The sequence below is a fragment of the Atractosteus spatula genome, chromosome 3 (genome assembly GCF_055471065.1).
Source record: "Atractosteus spatula isolate fAtrSpa1 chromosome 3, fAtrSpa1.hap1, whole genome shotgun sequence".
Taxonomy (NCBI): Eukaryota; Metazoa; Chordata; class Actinopteri; order Semionotiformes; family Lepisosteidae; genus Atractosteus; species Atractosteus spatula.
The window spans coordinates 49,347,663-49,368,155 of record NC_142708.1 but is presented as its reverse complement, the minus strand read 5'-3'; the positions used below and the strand labels follow the sequence as shown (position 1 = coordinate 49,368,155).

Below are 20,493 nucleotides of genomic sequence, written 5' to 3'. Positions count from 1 at the left end.
TGTATACTACCCATTCATTTTCTAACCTCGTTATCTAATGCAAGGTCATGGGGGAGCTGGAGTCTATGTCAGTGAAGAGCTCAGGCTGTGCGGGCTAATTGGAAGGTAGAGGACAGGATGGGCTTGACTGGGTTCCTGAGATATGATAAGGAATAATTAAACATGTGTTAGAATGTGTAGCCTTTTGTAAAATGAATAGCAAAGCAGGATTCACTCTTGGCTAGAAGAAAGTACATCTCAGGGCACACACTCCCACAGACAAACACGCACACACTCGCACCAGGGCCAATTTACAGAAGCCATTTAACATACCAGTATGTCTTTGGACTGTAGAAGGAAACCAGAGAACCCGGAGGAAACCCACACCAATGCAGGGAGAACATGCAAATTTCACACAGACAGGCCCCAGTGCTACAAGGCAACAGTGCTAACCACTGTGCCACCATCACACCTGTACGTGTGTATAGATAATTTGTAATAAACAAAAATGGAACATCATTGGAAGGGAGCGAATACTTTTGTTAGGCCCAGTAAATCAGACAGAAAATAAATCACAAATCAATTTCTGTGATGATTCCTGGAGCTATGGCCTGGAATACCATTTCAGCTTTGTAATGCGGCCATTTTCCTTTTGTGTTGAATCTGAACATCAAAAAGACTTTGGTTTAAAACTATAAACTCTCATGGGAGTATGGTTTTTATTGTTTATTGCTGTTTTTAAAAAATGATGGATCTGCTTAATAATATACAGTATAGAGAAAAAATATATGAGGGTTCATGTAGCTTTAATTTTCTCTTTGTACAGTATGTAGCTTTGAATAGTTGTGTCCCCCACAGAAAAAGTCTCTGTTAGTCATTCCATTAGGTCTTTCTTCATTGTGAGATTTATGCAAGAAAGCAAACACAGCAGCTGTGAACACAGCATGTAGTAACATAGATCCCAGTTGCTTATATAATTATTATACCAGGTAGGTATAATAATTTTCAGTAAATGTGCAAGGTGTACCCTGCCTTGCACCCGTTGCTTGCCAGGCTAGCATCCCATGACCTCCAGAATTAGATGAAGTGGTGAGAAAATGATGGATGGAAATGCTTCACAGTTCCAGGGTCCTGAGTTTGATTCTGGCACCTGCTGAGTTAGTTTCATTGGCTGTTCTAAAGTCTCCCTTTCTCTCCTACTTGTTAATAAGAAGAAAATAGTCCAGAAACAGAGAGCAGCTGTGTTTTTTTCAGTCATGCCCTGTGCCCTGTGCTCTCAAGGTAGGCTCTTGCTTGGTACCTCCCTCAATTTGCTAAGTAGCTTCTGTTAAGATGGATGGAATGTGTATCCCTGAAGCATCCAGCAGTAAACAGTCAGTTTTCCTCTAAAGCAATGTCACATCAGAAAGTGATTGAACCTGTACAGGTAATGCATAGCTTTCTGTTATCTACGGTGAGAAGATAGTGTGGGCATCAATGTATACATTTAACAATAACATTAAAAGGTTTACAAATAAGAGAGGGCCTATCGTCCATCTGGTTAATTTGTTAATTAGTAGTTAATTTGTTATTAGTGGTTAATTGAGTCAAGGTTTGTAATAGGCCATTTTTTTAAGGAAGCTGGGGTATCAGCTTCAACAACATGACTGGATATCTGGTTCCATACTTCCACAGCCCTTCAGGGTAAAGAAGTGCTTCTTGTTCTCAGTTTTACGCATATTTCTCTATAGTTTTCACTGGTGCCATCGGATTGGTGTTTCAGAATCTGAAGAAGTCTGCTGGGGTGACTTTGTAAATGTCTTTGAGGATTTTGGATACTTGAACCGGGTCCCTTTGTAATTTTCTCTGTTTAAAACTAAAACTGTTCACTTTCTTCATCCTGTTAGCCCTTCCCTTAAGCCCTGGCTTGTATCTGGTTGCTCTTCTCTGGGCTAATTCCAGAACAGCAATATCCTTCCTCTTCACAGGCACGGAAAATTAGAAGTTCAATTAATTTAATTTTTCAACAGGTTCAAAGACAATTAATATATACTGTATAATATTATATACTGTATGTATAAATGTATACTTTAAATTTGTTAAAGCAAGAAAAAAGTACTCAGTAATATTCACTGCAGGTGGTTCACTTATTTTCTCAGTTAGCTCAGTTTCAAGGTGAAAGTGAGGTTCTTCCTGCACTTTTGAGAAAGTGGCCTTCTACATTTTCCCAACTTCAGTGTAAAGCACTTCAATGCACCAATTGTCAGACCAATTACGTTTATATGTATGTACTGCAGGGCTATGTTCACTCAGATTGTCTGGTACCAAAACCTTTCCTTATGTTGTCTAAGAATGTTTTTTCTGCTGCCCTTTCTTGGAGGTAAGGCAGGTAAGGGGAAGGTGTGCAGCCATACATCACAGACCTGTCTGTGTAGTTAAGAGACCCCACCCCCTTTTAAAAACCTTTCTTTATCTGCTTTTACTAAGAATACAAACTGTAAGCTTATCACTTATAACTGAAACAAAATCACAAATTAATTAACAGGGAAAGGGACCATCTTTTCTGTAGCAGATGCACTGCTGTTTTATTGAACAGACACAAGCCACAGTTGCAAATAAATTCGCCGAACAACATTTGACATCAACAGGGTTAATCAACAGGGAGTCTGTGAAAGTCACTGGCTTATAGCATGTGTGACTTCTGAAGCCCTGAAAACTGTATATCTGCGACACCTTTGGTTGTCTTGCTGTCTTTCCCAGACCTATTCTCTGGACTTTCGGTGGCACAGAATATCTCAGCTCACAGATGTTGAATCCCCTCAGGTGAGTGAGGTTTCCATGGCATTTCTCTGCTTGCAAGAGAGCAGCAGGAGGACGTGTTGTCCTGCTGAGATGTGCTCATGTCAGGATGAGCTCACAGGAAGGGGAACAGCTGAGGCCCCAGGACTTGATTGATGCAGCTCTTAGTTTTGCAGTAGGGTTGTAAGCGCTTGAGGATCATGTACTTGCAATAATCATAACGTGGACGATTGCAATTATCCTTCTATCCATTTTCTAACCTCGTTATCGAATGCAAGGTCTTGGGGGAGCTGGAGTTCACTATGTTAGTGAAGAGCCCAGGCTGTGTGGGCTAATTGGAAGGTAGAGGACAGGATGAGCTTGACAAGGTTCGTGAGATATGATAAGGAATAATCAAAAGATTTTTTAGAATGAGTAGCCTTTTGTAAAACGGACAGCTTTGTGATGCAAAAAAAAGGTGTACATAAGTAGCTGCATTTGCTTTTGATTTCTGAGAATTGATGGTGTGGTCTCCTGTACAATCTCCCTTTCTGCATTTCAAATAAAGCTGGCTCTATTGAACTCCCTCTCTCAAGGTTTCTGATTTCTGACGTGAAGTCTGACACCTGCAAGCAACAGGCGCAAGACAAGGTACTGTTCACCCTGCATCACAGGGCACACTCCAGTCAATCACAGGGCACACTCACACCAGAAACCAATTAAACTACCAGCATGACTTTGGAGTGTGGGAGGAAACTGGAGCACCCAGAGGAAACCCATGGCAAGCAATAAAAGCCACAGGCAGATAGCACACCAGGAATTGAACCCAGGGCTCTAGTGTTATCAGGCAGCAATGCTAACCAGTACCCCCCTTGTCATCCCATTAGTAATTATGATATTTTTAAATTAGAATGAATGGCTCTCATATGAAATTATCTAAATACATTAGGAAATCTACATATCTTTCTTTTCTTTTCGGCTTTTTAACTGCTCGCATGCTTTTGTATGTAACAGTTTTTCTAAATGTATGATATTACATAGAGATATTATGTTCTGCACCACGCCAGTACCTTTCAACACGAGTGTAAAAAAATGTTAATGAGCACATACACAAACATTTTTGATTTTCCTTTGTTCTTAGTCAGTATTAAACACATAATTTCCATTAGTTCATCTGAGAAAGTGAGCTCCTTAATTTCTCAAGGACAGCTGCGCTTTGATATACAGTTAAAGTAGATATTCTTGTAGCTGTAGTTATTTAAGTATTCAGCTGCATATGTAGCAGGATGTATGCCATTTAGGCAGTAACAGGCTGTGATTGGGTTATGTTGATGGCCAGGATGGTGTCAATGTTGCCTCTCACTATCACGGATGTTGGAAAGGATGAACCATGGAATGGCAGAAGACCGAAAATAGACCCTATGCGTAGCGGCGAGACGGGGGTTAGCCCGGGCTCAGCTGTTCAGGAAATGCCGTATAGAAACCTATGCCCTCAGGACAGGAGTGACCTGGTGCTAAGCGGGTTTCAGGACATCTGAACCTCAATGCTGAGCGAGGAGCAGACCAGAAGCAGGAAGTAAATAGGCTACACAACAAGACACACCAGAAAGACATGAATAAACACAGGGAACTAGGAACAGGAGAGAAGTTGAGCGCCCTCTAGGTGTACTGGGTGTGACACTCACTCAAGGTTTGCAACTTCAGTCATTCTAGTGAATACAGTCTATCAGGGAACAGTCAGTAAGAACGGTCCAAGTCGATCAGAAAGCAATTAGATACTGATGCTTGGAGGTGAGGAGTCACTGAACCAGTTTTAACCAGACCTAGGGAGGAAGAGGGAGAGCCAGAGGATGAACAGAGAAGTGATAAGGGCCCATAACACCTTTGTTGGCACTTTCACACCCTTCAAACAACACAAGCTTCCTCTTGGTAAGATACTGGGCAAACCCGTTTCTGAGAGGCACAGTGGAAAACCCCCTCGGGGGGATTGACTAAGGAGAGGAATAAAAATATCTGAGCCAGAACAGAGTGCGCTCCTGAGTCCCACACGACCCTGGGGACGACACAGGCAGCACAAGGGAGGCTGCAGAATGCTAGACCATGGAAGCCAGGACCTTTTGGTTCAGGAACTGACGACTACGGAAGACATTGACATTGGAATGTCAGGTACTGTACAGAGACTTTTAATACCTGAAGGCAAGGAGCAAGCAACCAGTCTGGCTAGCCAATACAAACTGAGAGGAATGGAATACAGCCTACAGGAGGATTTCTAATGTAACCTGAACGGAGACTGGGGAAATGGGACTGGATGGTACCCCTCTCCTTCAAGTGGGCCATCAAAGGCTTTCCAGGTACTAAGAAGAAATGTTCGAGTGGCCTCTCTTCAGTACTTTACAGAAAAGACTGCTGTCCCTCTGGATTTATTATGACCCTCGAAAGGACCTTTGGTTGGTGCAAATGCTGTTCTTGTTGTGTCTTTGGGTGATAGTGAATGTGAATGACGTTAGAAAATAAAAAGGGCACTTATACGATACAAATGCTTATCGCTGGTCTGTGTGTGCATTGGTGATACCAGGAGATAAACAGAACCTGTGGTAATGTAGAGGGGCCCTAGCACCCCGTTTGTATTGCTAGGTGGCGTAGTCGTAAACGAGGCAGGAACATGCCTCGCCCAAAGGGTTCACCTTACTGTGACACATACTGTACACAAAACTAGACTATTATCACTTTAAAAGGAAAAGAGATTAATTTGGAAATCAAGTTGTAGTTTGTTTATTTTTTATACAAACTTACATCCAACAGCATTTAGTAGGATTGTTCAAACTTGAACCTCATTAGTATGTGAATTTGATGTGAAATTGTGTTGTAACATAAGGTCCATTTGCATTTGGTTTCATACTTGTTTCAGAGCTTTTCAAAGACATTTTAATTAAATTTGGTATGTGAAACTTGGAGCAAGGACTGCTCCACATTGCACTGTTGTACATCTGGTATCCTTCCAAGAAAATGTGTATGGCTGTGGCAGTAAAAACAAACAGAAATCAAACTAAATGAGATTTTATCTGTGCTGTCCCTTTAAATATGCTTTCAAAATGTACTGGAACATGTCATTATGATCACAAGGAAACTTCAGTTCATTTAGTTCACAGCTGGACTTTTGTTGCAGTGTTTTGCTTTAGATAACTCTTATGAGGAATAACAGGAAGTCTGAATGTGGATAATTTCAATGATGTGATGTCATCCACATTGTGGTGCTCTCTAATTGTGTAGGCACATTTCTCTACAGAAAATAATGTGAAGAATAAGCTGCTGGCAGTGAAACATGCAGATGTATGTTCTCCCACTTGAGGCTGTGTGTTCGAGTTCTGAAAAACAGACCAGAGGGTCTGTAAGACCTGCTCTTATGAGTGAGCCGACAGTGACAGACCTGTGCACAGCAAAGCTGGCTATGTCCTTTGTCTCAAGAAGGTAAAGAGCTCAGAGGACCGTGAGAGAGTGATTCCACTTTTGTCTGTCACCCACAGCTAGTACACATAGCCAGGAATGACAGCAGGATGGAGCACGGCAATTAGCCTGAAGTTCTTGGTTGTTCTGCACATGCACACAGAGCTGCCTGCATGTTTCCTGATGCACTGCAATTCGGGGCCCTGTCTGTCAGTGTGATGAAGGTAAGAAGTCTGTGTTCACTAATTAACAGTGAAAGCAGATTGTCCGTTGCAGCAGTAACAAGCAATAATGCTCATTTTTGTCTTGCTCCCAAAAATATCCTGAGAGCAATAAAAAAACAACACCTTTGAATGGACTTGCTGTTGCAAGAGAATATTGCTCTTGTATGTAATGACTTGTGGTAATAAATCTGTGGCAACTCGTTTTTCTTCCAATTAAGACACCTATTGAGTATTTAGCTCTTGGGTACAGTGAAGTGTTTATGTGTTTTAATGTGCTAATTTAAATATTTGTATATTGTCATTTTTTTATATTTTATATTTATACTATATTTATAGAAATTATTTTAGATTTATTCTGTTAAAAATGTAATTATTGTCAAGAAGTTGGTTTAAAATGATGTGGTAACGTCAGTCAAGTGTTCAGAGTTGTTTTCTGAAGTATTTACTATAGAACTGTTGCATAGCTGTTTTTCTGTAGTACAGTTGTGGAACTACATTCCAAACTACACTTGGAATTTTATGGCTACTGATAATGTATACCTTCTTTATTTTTGGACCAGGAGGAAACTTTGTTTTTAACATTGAACTTCTTGAAACTTGATTCTTTGCCAGTGTAAAAAAGGTTAAAACATGAAAGGAGGACACCAAGGCTGTATACTGTAGGTGGTTAAAACATATTTTAACTTAATTCAATGGATGTGTTATTTCATGCAAAACTTAAACTAAACTAAACTAAGCTGAAGAAGGTTGTGAAATTAAATGAGATATAACAATAAAGTTATTACAATTAGGCCAGTGTGAGAGTTATATAGTTTTGTTTTACAACACTGAGCACAATCTGCTAAGGAGAATCTTGACTTCATGCAAGTGAATTGACCTAACAGAACCTGTTCAGAGAAAACAGCTTTTTAAAGAGATAAGAAGAATATATAACTTGTTTATATTTGTATGCATGATAGGATGTGCAAAATTTAGATTTGCATTTAAGGAAATCCAAATCTCTCCAGAAAAGAAACAATGGATTATTGAAATGTTGCACGTAAATAACTGAACACATTTCAGTGTAGCCTTCTTAGAGCGAGCACTGCAGGATGTTCTGAAGCAAAAAGACTTTGCTTGCCATATTAAAATGTTTTGGATACAGATCTGTGTGTGTGGGAGGAGGGGTGACTCTGACGAGGAACAGGTCACTTTTACAAGGCTTCTTTCGGATTGTGTTCTAATTAATTTAATTCAGCCAAACTAGACGATGGAATCAGGCAGGTGGGTCCTTCTTTTGTAATAGCAGGAGGTTTTGAAGTGCTGACATCTACACACTGCACTTTGTGCCTCGTTATTTTAAAAATTAGCATGCAAACACCTGATAATTATAGTTCCTTAGTTACTTATAAAACAGAGATAACATCACTTTATTAGCCATATACAATTTCTTGCATTAGGAATTTGTTTTTTCACGTACCCCAGCTTGCTCTCCATGAGACACGCAGGCACACAGATGGGGAGAGAGAAGCTTGGGGTCAGAGCACAGGGTCAGCCATTTATATGGTGCCCCTGGAGCAGCTTATAATGGATCACACAACCATATACCATATATTCACACAATATATGGTTCTTGTGTGAAGTGTTGTTTGGCAACCGAACAGGCACGGAAGTCTGGTGGTACGGTGTGGTTCAGGTTTTGATAGTTGTAAGGCTTGTGATTTTTGTCATGTTTTTCACCCATGTTATGACATGATGAACATAATGTTTTTAAATGTAAAAACTTTTAAAAAATTCTATGACCTTTACTCTGTTATGGCAGCTGCCTTGGCCATGCCCTTGTAATCAGTGAATAACTATACATTCCAGAAATTATTATATTCAAACAGGTGATTCTCTAGTTTAATTCTAATGATTGCTTCCATAACTGTAACGAAGTGTAGTTCTGGACCCTATGCAGACGGTATAATCCAAAAGTAAGTGGAAAAGGACGACAGAGAGGAGACGACGATGATCAGGAAGGGTTGACAGACAGGGGGGGTGTGACTATGGTGAACTGGTGCTCGGGGGGCATAGCCAGGGCAAACAAGTCCAAGGAGTCCAGGGGGAAAATCCGGGACGAAGTCCAAAAGTCCAGCCAAGTGATCTGGACTTGGTGATCCAGCCAAGTCGTGACAAAACAGAGTTAAAAACACGGAACGGGATCTGGTACAGGGACAGGGAATAAAAATGGGGGTGATGAGGCCAGGCGCTCTGAGCACCTGACTCAGCAGGGTCAGGATGCTGATAGGAGTCCTATGCCCTTAAGCCGCAGACGTAGGGCGACTTGATGGTAGGCGGGCCTCCGGGCGTCTGTCTTCCAATGCAGAGCCGAGAGTAGCAAGAGTGCCAGGCTTAAATAAGGAGGGGCAGGATTGGAGGCAGGTACATGAATTCATCAAAAATGTGAAAGAGCCGGAGGAGGGATAAGGATCGTGACAATAACCTTACATGTCACAGATGTCATCATATCTTTTGGACTTTTATTACTTCAGTCAGTTTTGTTACACTTCTTGTAGACAGCCATAACCTTACATTGGCGATTTTCAAGTCCATTGGTATTACCCAAGTCTTCCCACTAAGATTCCATCAGTGAAATTGGTAAAATATCATCAGGCCCTGGTGGTTTATTAATCTTGAGAGAAATTTAAACCTAAGTAGGATTTTTCATAAAACATGGATTCCCTCTTTTTCTTATATGGTATTATTGCCTCAGTTGCCAGACAGAGTAGGTAGGACACTGATACTCACAGATATGCAAATATCTGTACATGACAGTTGTTACGGACGTCCAAAGGGACTAACCGTGGGGAGCAGGAGAGCAGAAAAAGACCCATATGCGTAGCGGCGAGACGGGAAAAAGGCCCGGGCTCATAGTGCAAAGAGTTCAGGAATGCCGTATAGAAACCTATGCCCTCAGGGAGCGGACGTGGGGCGCCCTGGTGCTAGGCGGGTCTCAGGACATCCGAACGTCAATGCTGAGCGAGGACAGAGTGCAAGACCCGGAAATATATAGCCCAAGGGAAAGAGAGGGACAGGAAGGACAGCAGACCAGAAACTAGGGACAGGACAGAGAAGGAGCGCCCTCTGGCTGCAGAGGGCGTGACAACAGTAGTGCACATTTTGTGTTATTATAAATACACATTGGTCTTTTTCAGTTTGCCACGTAGTTATTAGATTGTTACCATGCTGCGGTGGAGAAACAAAGATAACAAATGCTGTTCCCTGATGACAGGGGGTGTGTGATAGTTAACTTTTTATTTTTGTTAAAATTATTTATATAATTTTGCATAGCAGTTCCTGTATAGATCTGAATAGAAAGAAACTTGTTATTTTGTCATTTCAATCCAAGTTTTTTGTAACTATTGAATAAAGAACGTGTCCTGAGGCATGTTGTTGACTTCTTCCTTAGTTAACACTTGGGAAAAATAATCATTTAGTACATCAGCCACTTCCCTTGCATAGTTTAGAACTTTCCCACTCTTTCCCACTAACCCAGCCAAATTATACTTGATGTAGCACTTAAAGCACTTTCTATGTATTATTTTAGTTTCCATTACAATATTCCTTTCCATCTCTCACATGATTTGTTGAACCATTTGGGATGCTTTTTTTTAACTCTTGCTTTACTGTTGGGATAAATCTGTTCTGTGTTTCAAGAGGAATCTCTTTAAATTGTCAAACTCTAACCTATTCCATTCTACTCTGTCTCATTCCTGCTAGTCTGCTTTCCTAAAATTGGAAACTTTTGTTTTGGACACTTTCAAAGCATGAATAAAAGCAAACCATATTATAATCAGTTACCTAATGGTTCTGTCACCTCTGTTGACCTCTTTGTTGCCATGATTGTTTGAAAAGATGAGATCAATACAGTCTAAAGCATGAGAGTGAGGCCCTAGAGACTCCAGTGTTGAGAATCAGAGGAGTCTGAGAGTGAGAGATCTGTGTAATGAGTCTGAGATCCAGCCTGGTGGCGTCGAGAGGTGATGTCAGCGACTGGAGGTGGACCTGGAAGTCCAAGAGGTGGTTGGTTGTGTCGTCTTGGTGCAGGGAAGGTTTCAGAGAATAGCAGCCTTGGTCATTGCCGTTTCGGCCCACCGGTAAAGTAAAGAAGGCAGTAGAGTGGCCAAACAGGTTCGCCCGAGTTGAGGACCCTCCACTGCCACTCCCAGAAAGGGACTAGAAAGTGAGAGCGAGAGTTGTAGCTGAAGCTGAAGGGACTGAAAATATGAGGGACCTCAATCATGATGTCAAAGGAGAGTCAAATAGGACAGTGGCATGGGCAAGTTGGAGACTCTGAACCCGAGAGTCTCAGAGCCGAAGGCCCAGAGATCTTAATATATGTGCACTATACATCCTGGTTCACCACTCTCAGAGGAGAGTTCGTGTAAAGTAGAAAAAGAGTGAAAGGTTCCCCTTTTCATGTCCATGCCTATGATGGATTCCCATGGCGTCACAACAAACATTTCCTCTTGTAGATGCTCATAGTATACATATTGGGTAAGACAGCAGTCGATAATCATGTGTTCCATTACAGTTTCTGCTCCAGTTCTATAGTTTTCTCAGTCTAGCTGGGGAAAGTTGAAGTCTCCTGTGAAAACAACTTCTCAAAAAGTCTTGAATACTCCAAGCATTTACATATAAATACATTATTACCTGTAATATTACCTGATCTTTAGTTTTTTGGATTCTACCCCCCTTCTATTCTGCTTTAAATGTTTCTTATTTCATTTCTGGAATTCTTTCCGTATTCTTGTGTCAAAAACACTGTGGCCCGTATAATTTAGATGTTCTGTAATCTGTTGCATCTGTACAGATTTCCAGTGGCCTGGAAAAATTAAAGCCTTCTTCTGTGCACAGTGTCCTCATCCATGTGTTGTGTTGACAGATGAAAATTGTTATTGAATTAAGTTATTATCCTTTGCCCAGGACTGGGAGGATTTCTGGGAAGAACACTAATTTGATCCTGTTCTTCAGTATTATGTTGATGTGTTCGAATTTGTTACAAATGGAATGGTGCTGTTTATACCCGTGTGATTTGTGCCGACATGGATAACAGCAACTGTTTTGTCTTCTACCTAAGACGAGACCTGTCAACAGTATGGACGATACCGTGAGCCACCTCAGCTCCAGGATGATCACTGTCCCTGATTTCTATTTCAGTGGCATTGTTCTGGAGAATAGAATCTCCAACAATCAGCACTCCTGTATCTGCATTTTTGGTAATACTGGCAGTAATTGTAGCTCCAGGGAGAAGCCTCGAGCTCCCATTTCCTAGTTGTCTGATTCCAGGTCCTGGGGTGGAACAGATGTGTTGGTATTTTTGCGTGGAATTTTTTAGGATAGGTTGTTGCATTTTATGTCTTTTCAGCAGGTAGGACCAGCTTCTCTCAGTCAGTTTCACTGTGCCACTTCTCTGATTATTCAGAGTGCACACCACCCTTAATGTCAGATCTCCAAGCCTTTTGAGTTCCTTTCTTTTTCAAGCAGGATCTAGATTTTGTGGTTGTCACTACGGATGTAACGTCGCTGTTTCCCCAGGATGTTCTACGTGTCGACACAGGTTGCAGATCACAGACTTATAGACCTTTTTCAGAGGTTTTATATGTGTACGTGATGCAAAGAGTTTTTTTTCTGTGATGAGAAACACCTCAAGCTTTTCTTTCAGGCTGCTTACATGCAATGAACCTTCCTGCCTACCGTTAACACATTTTTAGCTCCTCTTGCAACAGTTTGACCTGCAGACTAGTCACTAAATGTCATCTAGCTGTTTGGCTTGTCAACACACACATTAAATCACCTATAATGTGAATTACAGTAAATGTTGTCCTTTGGAAACAAAAATAAATAAACAAATTCTTTGTTAAAAAGTAAATTGTGTAAAACAAATGTCTTGGTAGCTTTCCCTCTAAACGTTGTTTGGGCTATTCAGTATTATAATGCTATTTTAAAATATCCCCCTTAAAACAATATCTGATCAGTAATAGTACTAATGAAAATTTAAAATTCAATGACACCACAACACAATTTCTATTTTGCAGTTTTTTTTGTAATGGAAAATTGGTAGTGTGGTGGCCATGCATTTTTTACCATACAAATAAGTGGTTTATTAAAGACAAAAATGAAATTTGCGTATAGATTTTGCAGATGACATAGTTTGACAGTTCAATGAATTGCTCTAACAAAATGACCTTGAAACTAAAGCCAATTTGACATGTTTTTTGCCTTTTGGCCTTGCTCCTCTTCATGAAAGTCCAAAGTGATAGCTAAATTAAAAATGCACATTTTCAGATTGATGTAAAAAAACAAATATTGTATTGAACTATTTTCATATTTATTAATCGTGATTGCTTACTGTAATACTCAGAATTGTTATGTGCCATGTTTCTAACTTCCGTTTAGCTACAAAATTTCCCAATTGTACAAAAATAACTGCAAGTCTGTCTGATTTATTGACACTTGGAAATGACCCCTGCTATATAGCTAAAACATCACTGTGTGTTGTAAACATGGTAAAAATTACACCTTAATGAACTCAACTTTTAACACCGGGCGATTTTAACTCAATCCTTTTTGCTGTGTGGAATCAGGAAATTGGGGAAAATGGAGGACATCGCTGGTGGTAACACGGCAGAGCTCCAGAAATCATGCAATTCCACAAATACAGATGGTCATTCTACACTGAAGAAATTTACAATTCCAAGGAAGAAGAGGAACCTGGAAAAAGGTACGTGGAATTTGAACTAAAAAATGACTGAACACAGCTGAAAATATCACATGGAAGGCAGCAAAGTCATTGAGGCACACTTTACACGAACAGTAAAATAAATTTGCTTAGAATCCTTATGGCAATGGTAACTCATCAAACAGAGCTGTTTGGGAAGTTTCCAAAGATGCCATATGATCCTCTGTACAACTGTACGTAGTATGTCAGTGCAAGTAGGAGGATGTGCACAGGAAATGAAAAATGGAAGGAGCTTCACCAGCAAATCAAAGCACATTGGGAAATGCAGCACAGACAAGTTGTAAGGCTCAGCTGCGCTCAGCTCTAACAAAGAGTACCATCATGGCTCAAGTATATTGTCTTTATTGCAGCTAAAGATGTGCGAAATGGCAAAAGCCTCGTCTCTAACCCTATGGGCAAGAGGAAGTTTGTGCACACCACATTTTTGAAACCCCAACCTTTATACAATTTAAGTCACATACACCCTTTGGTAATTATATGTGTTCATATAAACCATAAGGAAATATATATTAATTAGATAGACTAATAAATAATCATGAAGACCTGTGAGAGTTATTGGGGTACAAGAGTCACTGAAATACATCAGGTGTTTACAGTATGAGCTCAGGAGCCATTGAATTCCTCCTAATTCTGTTTATTTTTCATATGCACAAGTGCAATGAAATGCTCATTTGGAAGTACACTCCTACATAAAGACATTAAAGGAATCATCAAAAACATAAACACAGAACAGTAGCAGCAACAGCAACAAGTTAAATAACATATAACTTTAAAAAAGTCAGACAAGCAGTGTCAGTGGTAGGGGTAGAGTTCAGTAATCAGACAGCTTGTGAGAAGAAACTCTCTCTGCATCTGAAGGTTGATGTCTTTATGCTCCTATAAGGGAAGGGGGGAGAAAAATGAGAAACCGGGAATATTGTTGTCCTTAGTGATACTTCCCGCCTTCCTGAGACAGCAAGTTGTAAAAATGTCCACAATAGAGGGGGGCAGTACTCCAATGATGGACTGGGCTGACCTGATCACCCCCCTGTAACGCTTTCTGGTCAGACAACGAGCTGCTGCCAAACCACACTGTAATACCACACGTGAGCACACTCTCAATAGCACACCTGTAAATTGTGGTAGGGACAGTTGAAGATAGAATAGAGTTTTTCAACTGTCTGGGGAAGTAAAGGCACTGCTGTGCCTTCTTTGTAGCTCCAGTTACATGCTGAGACCTCGTTAAATCATTAGTAATAAATGTGCCCAGGAACTTTAAGCTGCTAACCATCTCTACAGGCACCCAATTGATCATTGATGTGAATAGGGGTGTGGTCCCCACCCTGCTTTCTAAAATTGATGACCAGCTCTTTGGTTTTGCTGATACTGAGGGAGAGATTATTGTCATGGCACCACTCCACCAGGTTCCTTATTTCATCCCTATAGGCCGTCTCATCATTACCGGTGATTCGGCCAATTATGGTGGTGTCATCAGCATATTTGTAGATGGAGTTGGAGCTGTGTCTGGCCACACAATCGTGGTTAAACATGGAAAACGGCAGGTGGCTAAGCCCACAGCCCTGAGGGGCACCTATATTGACGGTTAGAGTGGAAGAAAGCTTTCCATCGACCCTCAGTCTGTGGTCTGCCAGTCAGGAAATCCATGATCCAGCTGCATAGAGAGGTGCTGATGCCCAGGCCATTAAGCTTCCTGACAAGTCTGGATGGAACTATAGTGTTAATTGCAGAGCTGTAATCGATGAATACCATTTTAATGTATGTGTCTTACAAATATATAAATATCCTTACAAATATATAAATATCACTATGTAAAGGGTAGAAAATGTGTACAGATGTACTGTACAGTATATCAAGCTGTGTTTATAAATCCATTTCAGTAGACGTAGTGCAACAGTGAGTTTTCTGCTCCTTTTCAGCTCTTCTGGAAGAATGTCCTAAAGAAAGCAGGGAGTACAGCTACATTCATTCAACACTAAACGACTCCAGACTCGATATCACCTATGAAATATTTCCACCATGGGAGTGTCAAGATGTAAAACTGGTCCACAATGAAGATCTTGCAAGGGAGTTTTCTGAAAAGAGGTAATTTCAAAATGTAAATGTTCTAATTGTAGTGAAGCAGTCCACATTCCTGTCTGGAGGAGATGCTGTTGAAGATTCAGTTCAATTAGGGAAATTTGTTTCGCCACAGATTCCCAGCATAACAGCACAAAGGCAGACAAAATGTTAGCAACAAAGAAGTCACTCAAAAACGGTGTTACAGTAAGATAAGGATTTAGTCATGGATTGGCAAACTGGTGATATTGGCAGTTTAACATCTGGATACAATGAACGCACCGTGAATCTCCTTAATTTGTGACATGTGTTGCTTTAAGGTTTGAGATGCGCTCAAAGGGGAGACATGGGAGAGAAATGGAAGAAAGGTTCTGCTTTTTGGTCACCTCCATCAAAGGTGCTGCACAACTGTATGAAAACGGTGTGAAAACATGCAAAACTGGTCCTTATACCCTGGGAAACCCCTTGTATGGAGTCTACTTATTTAGACACGTGGACGTGGCTTTGAAAAGAGCCATGAAAAAATCAACAGCTCCAAAAACTATTGTCATTTTTAAGGTAAGGAAGCATATCTCAGTTTTGCATATTGTTATGTTATTAGGAAGATGGTGAGTCTGGGATAGATATTGATTATGATATTTGTGCCCTCTCTATGGGTTAAATAAGACACGGCTTATGTCAAATCCGACTTGACGTAAAACCCACCCATGGGTCCCAAAGTAAAAGGTTTGAGTTATGGAAAATTAACATGACCTGCAGAAAGAGAGAGTAAAATAGTAAGTTCCTTTGGTGGAATGAGTGTAACCCAGTCTCTACCGGGGCTCTATGACACACGTCTGCCTCGCTTTCCTTTCACGCAACTTGGAATCTCTGCTTGTCATCTCACGCTTTCTCACTGCAATCAGTATTGTTGTCATGACAGGGAAGCACACAAGTGATTTAATACTTTTTCTTATATACTGTGTATTTTAGTTTGTGTTTAAATACTAAACAGTATAGTGTAAGATAATGAAATGTCCACAACAGATTCGATAAAAAGGTCATTTTCTCTATAATGTTTCATTTATTTTCTGTTGTGAAAAAAGTATATACTATGTTTGGTGTTCAAGTATTGTAATTACAGTTTTTTTTCCAAATGTGTTTTCCTTCATTGTTATTACATTTTTCTCCTCCTCTATAAGGGGGGAGGTTTTCTGACAACCAATAAAGGACAATAAACCCTGGTGAGCCTGCAGTTCTGCTGTCCTATCCCTCCTTCTTCACTGGCAGACTCAGCTAGGGCAAATAAGGCAGGATCGCTGTAGAATCATCAATAGTATTTCTATATATGTGTTTACACAATACTATAGCTAAGAAAGGGTTACATAAACACCTACTGGAATTTGATCCGAACATGCTTGTATCCCTATAAGACACTAATTGTTTTAAATTAAGGGTGGTGATGGCTTATCTGGGAAACATTGATTATTATTTCATGATCATAATTATTGATAATGATATATCCCACAGTGACAGCAATTGTCATATATCAGGGATCCCTTGGTTGTGATAAATTAGGAGCTGATTTATATATACTGTAGAGATTAAAATCTTCATACCAATTTTAAAATATAACTTAAAACACCACCTATAGCAAAGAATGGAAATCTTTGTGCATCACCAGTATTCAAGATAATGCATGTATTTGTATTAAGGATTAATGGGCATGCTGGGACAGCAGTGATGTTGTTAGTGGAGTGCTGCAGGTATCTGCATTAGGATCATTCCTTTTCCTAGTTCAGATCAGTAATCTAGATTCTAGTACACCTAGCAAATTAGTAAAGCATGCAAGTGTCATCAACTAACAAGATCAGCAAATGCTGCAAAAGCTACAAAGGAAAGTACTTATTCCAAATTCAGGACATAAACACCTAAACGCCTGGAAGATAATATTTCATAGAGACACTGTAGATAGCAAAAAAAAACAGATAGCAAACCATAAACTACAAATATAAAATTGGAATCACCAAGTTTGAAAAGCCAACTTTATTGAAAAGACTGACGGTCTTCCAGAATTATTCACCCCTTTCCAATGATGTCATGTTTTGTTGAATTCCAAATTATGTATACACATTTATTAAATATTGATGTATTAAAAAATGTTCACGGATTTCTTGAAGGCATTATTTGGCAAGGTAAAAAGGGTGAAATCTTGCATGGGGAAGATGGTGGACCAAGATCCTACGATACACTTTGACTGTTTTATGTCCAAAGACCCGATCAGCCCCAAAGACACTCTTTCGCAGCAGGTTCTGGGCTCATTTGTAAGTACAAAAGTAAATTATTTCCGTTTTGTCCTGTGACTGCTTTTGATACTTCATGAGACGGTAATTTAGACCAATAATGCTTGTTACATCCAGTTCCCAAAAGTAAGAATCTGACTGGGACAGTTAGTGCTTCAGTATGTCTGATTTCAAACACATAATGAACAAGCATATTAAATCACTGTGGACATCTCTCCTCGAAACAGTTCCAGATTTATTTTATGGCATTTGAACTCATCTGGAATGTTATGTCAACAAATATAATGCCTTGCACTGTTATAACACTTTGCTTCCCTAAAGTGTGTTACATATAGGAATCCCTGTCAGGCAAAACGTATATCTTTAAAACTCATTCATAAAGTAAGATGAATTGTTTTATTGAGCTTGAGAAGTGATGATCACTGGGGTTGTTTTTCTCAGTTAAAAAGAAATAATGCAGCTTGAATTTAAACTCAAGGTTTTTACACACATCATCAACTTAAGTTGTTTCTTTACATTTTAAAATGTACTTTTATTATGTATTTATTATGATTGATTTGTTCAAATACCAGGAGTAGCATTGGAAGCATTATTTAGCTGCCATTGTTTTGAATTCCAAAATTCTGTTTCAGAATGTTTAGCTATAAAATGTGGATGTCCATTCCTAAAATCCTCAGTAAAAATGTTTCTTCATATGTAGTGAATATGCATTAAACGATGGCACATATGGTTGTATTATACTGTATGTCTGTATCCTTTTTGTTTCTGATTTTTAGCAAAAAGCATAAAAAATTATATTATTGTTCTCTTCACAAGTAAATGTCATCCACCTCTATCCCCTTCTTTTCAGCATTCGCTTTAGGTTTTAGAAATTCTTACTTTTCTCCAAATACAAGCACCACTTGCTGAGACCCTGTATAAACCCTCTGATTTATAATCATTACCGCAAGACCAGCAACATTCAAAGAGTGATTCATTTAGCTATGCGAATTAGTTTCTCAGGCTTGATACCATTCAATGTAGCTGACATACTGTAAATAGAGAGAGCAATTCTGTACAGTACAGCACAGGTTCAAGTGCACTGATGCTCAAGTCTTCAATTTAGGTCCTGTGCATATCCATCCTAATAAAGCTTTCTCCTTAGACACGTTGAAAACCCTGTTAGGAGCCTTGAAAGGTCTAATCATAATGGTCCTATTGGATAGGACTCTTCTGGCTCAAGATTTTTAGGAAAGCAACCAGCAACCGATGTCTCTATAATAAAATCCTTTTTTTTTTAAATCAAGATGTTAGTAGAGCACTTGATATTTCTCTTTATTCTCAGGTCTTTCTTTTTGACTTCAATGAGAAACAAGAGCTTTGTAGCAGGCCACGGCAATGCTTGCCTTGTGCAGTGGTCTCAGTCATCCCCTGCGACTCTGTGCCAATTGTCACATGTACTCCCCTCTCAAAACTGTCAGCTTTAGGACTGCCACATGGTAAGTGTATAACCTCTACCAAATGCTATTTACACCAAACATTGCGTGTGCGTTTATTGTGAGATCCTTTAACATAGGCTCTCTTCCATTTGATTGAACGAGTTACCAGTTAAAGGGGAACTGCAGTCCCAATTTCTCAGACCGGTTATAAAATCTTAATAACATAATAAATTAACTGACGTTATAGAAAAAAATGGCAAATTTCAAATTAAGCACAAAATCGTGAACTTTGTGAAAGTACCGTTATTCGATTTCCCACGAATTGTGATGTGTTGCAGCCCTTCCCACTCACTAGTCTCCGTAATGACTAATGTAATGTGATGTACTGTATGAGCAAGTTGTGCAGCAGACATTTCACCACAACAATGTTCCAACGTGATCTGCATGCAGAGTTAACAAGCAGGTTCCATTGATCAGCAAAACCATCTTGGAGTCCAGAACAATATTTCTATTGGATTAAAAGAGATGTATTCACAAGCCCGCTTGTTTACAATGTCATAGGGCCGCACACGTCACCAGAAGTTTTGTTGCCTTGTTCTGAATCGCAGAACATGGCGCTGTGCATATCTGTAACGCCGTCTATTTTGTTATGTAAATTGGCAGTTTTACAGGTAACTATGTACATTTTACTATTATTGCAGTTTGAATGCACTCTTCAATGCTGATTCTTTCTAACCCTGAGGTATGAAAAAAGCATTGCAGATCCCCTTTAACATTTTACATCTTACAGCTATGAGACCAGAAATAATCTGTCAGCAATTTAAGCACAGAAGAAATTAGAAGGTTATTCCAAAATATGTATCCTACCCAAAATGAATCAACAAAGAAACTGTGAAGGGCTCAGCAGTGTCTCAATCAGTGTAAAAACTGCACATAGAGTAAATAGTTCTTTCTATGACCTATCTATTGCTAGTTAGAGTCCTGGTTTAGTCACTCATTGGACTATGACTGCGATTACAGTGTTGACCACATACACCAAGAAATGCCAAGGCTGATTGGGATACAGCCAGCTATAGTGGAAATTGCATGGTGTTACTCTGTGAAAATAAAAGAGAGAAATTTGGTTAACCGTGGAAATCTAAACTTAAATACCCATCATACCATCCATCCATTGTCTTGGTCATACTGGTAGGCTAATTGAATTCTGGGAAAATTAGCCCTGGTGTGACTGTATGCGTATTTGTGTCTGTGTGTGCCCTTTGATGAACGGGCATCCAATCCAGTGTGAGTCCAGCCTTGTGCCTGTTGAAAAATGGATATAAAGTATTTTTTGTCCTCATTAATAAGGAAAGGGAGCACCACTAAAGCCAAAATGCAGCCTGAAAGCAAATCTTATTATTCTGTATTTCGTTAAGCCAGTTCAATACACATTGCTTCAGCAAAACGTTTGGATAAATTCAAACGTAAAACTCCCGATCATGAAAGGTTGCAGGTTACACAGGACATAAAAACAGTTTTTTTCAAGGAAGTTAGCCGTGAACTTTTTTTTATTGACAAATTTATCTTGTAAA

General features: G+C 39.7%; 1 long non-coding RNA gene across 1 annotated transcript in view; it reads left to right on the top strand.

The window, feature by feature from the left end:
- The window catches only part of LOC148837888 (uncharacterized), a 31,028-nt gene that overhangs the window by 9,806 nt on the left and 729 nt on the right, over positions 1 to 20,493 (top strand). Inside the window, exons 2-9 of the long non-coding RNA XR_016090788.1 lie at positions 2,719 to 2,781; positions 3,333 to 3,387; positions 6,261 to 6,404; positions 13,013 to 13,149; positions 15,084 to 15,249; positions 15,543 to 15,780; positions 17,382 to 17,525; positions 18,829 to 18,982. This is a non-coding gene — a long non-coding RNA (uncharacterized LOC148837888). The remainder of the gene's footprint in view (positions 1 to 2,718; positions 2,782 to 3,332; positions 3,388 to 6,260; positions 6,405 to 13,012; positions 13,150 to 15,083; positions 15,250 to 15,542; positions 15,781 to 17,381; positions 17,526 to 18,828; positions 18,983 to 20,493) is intronic.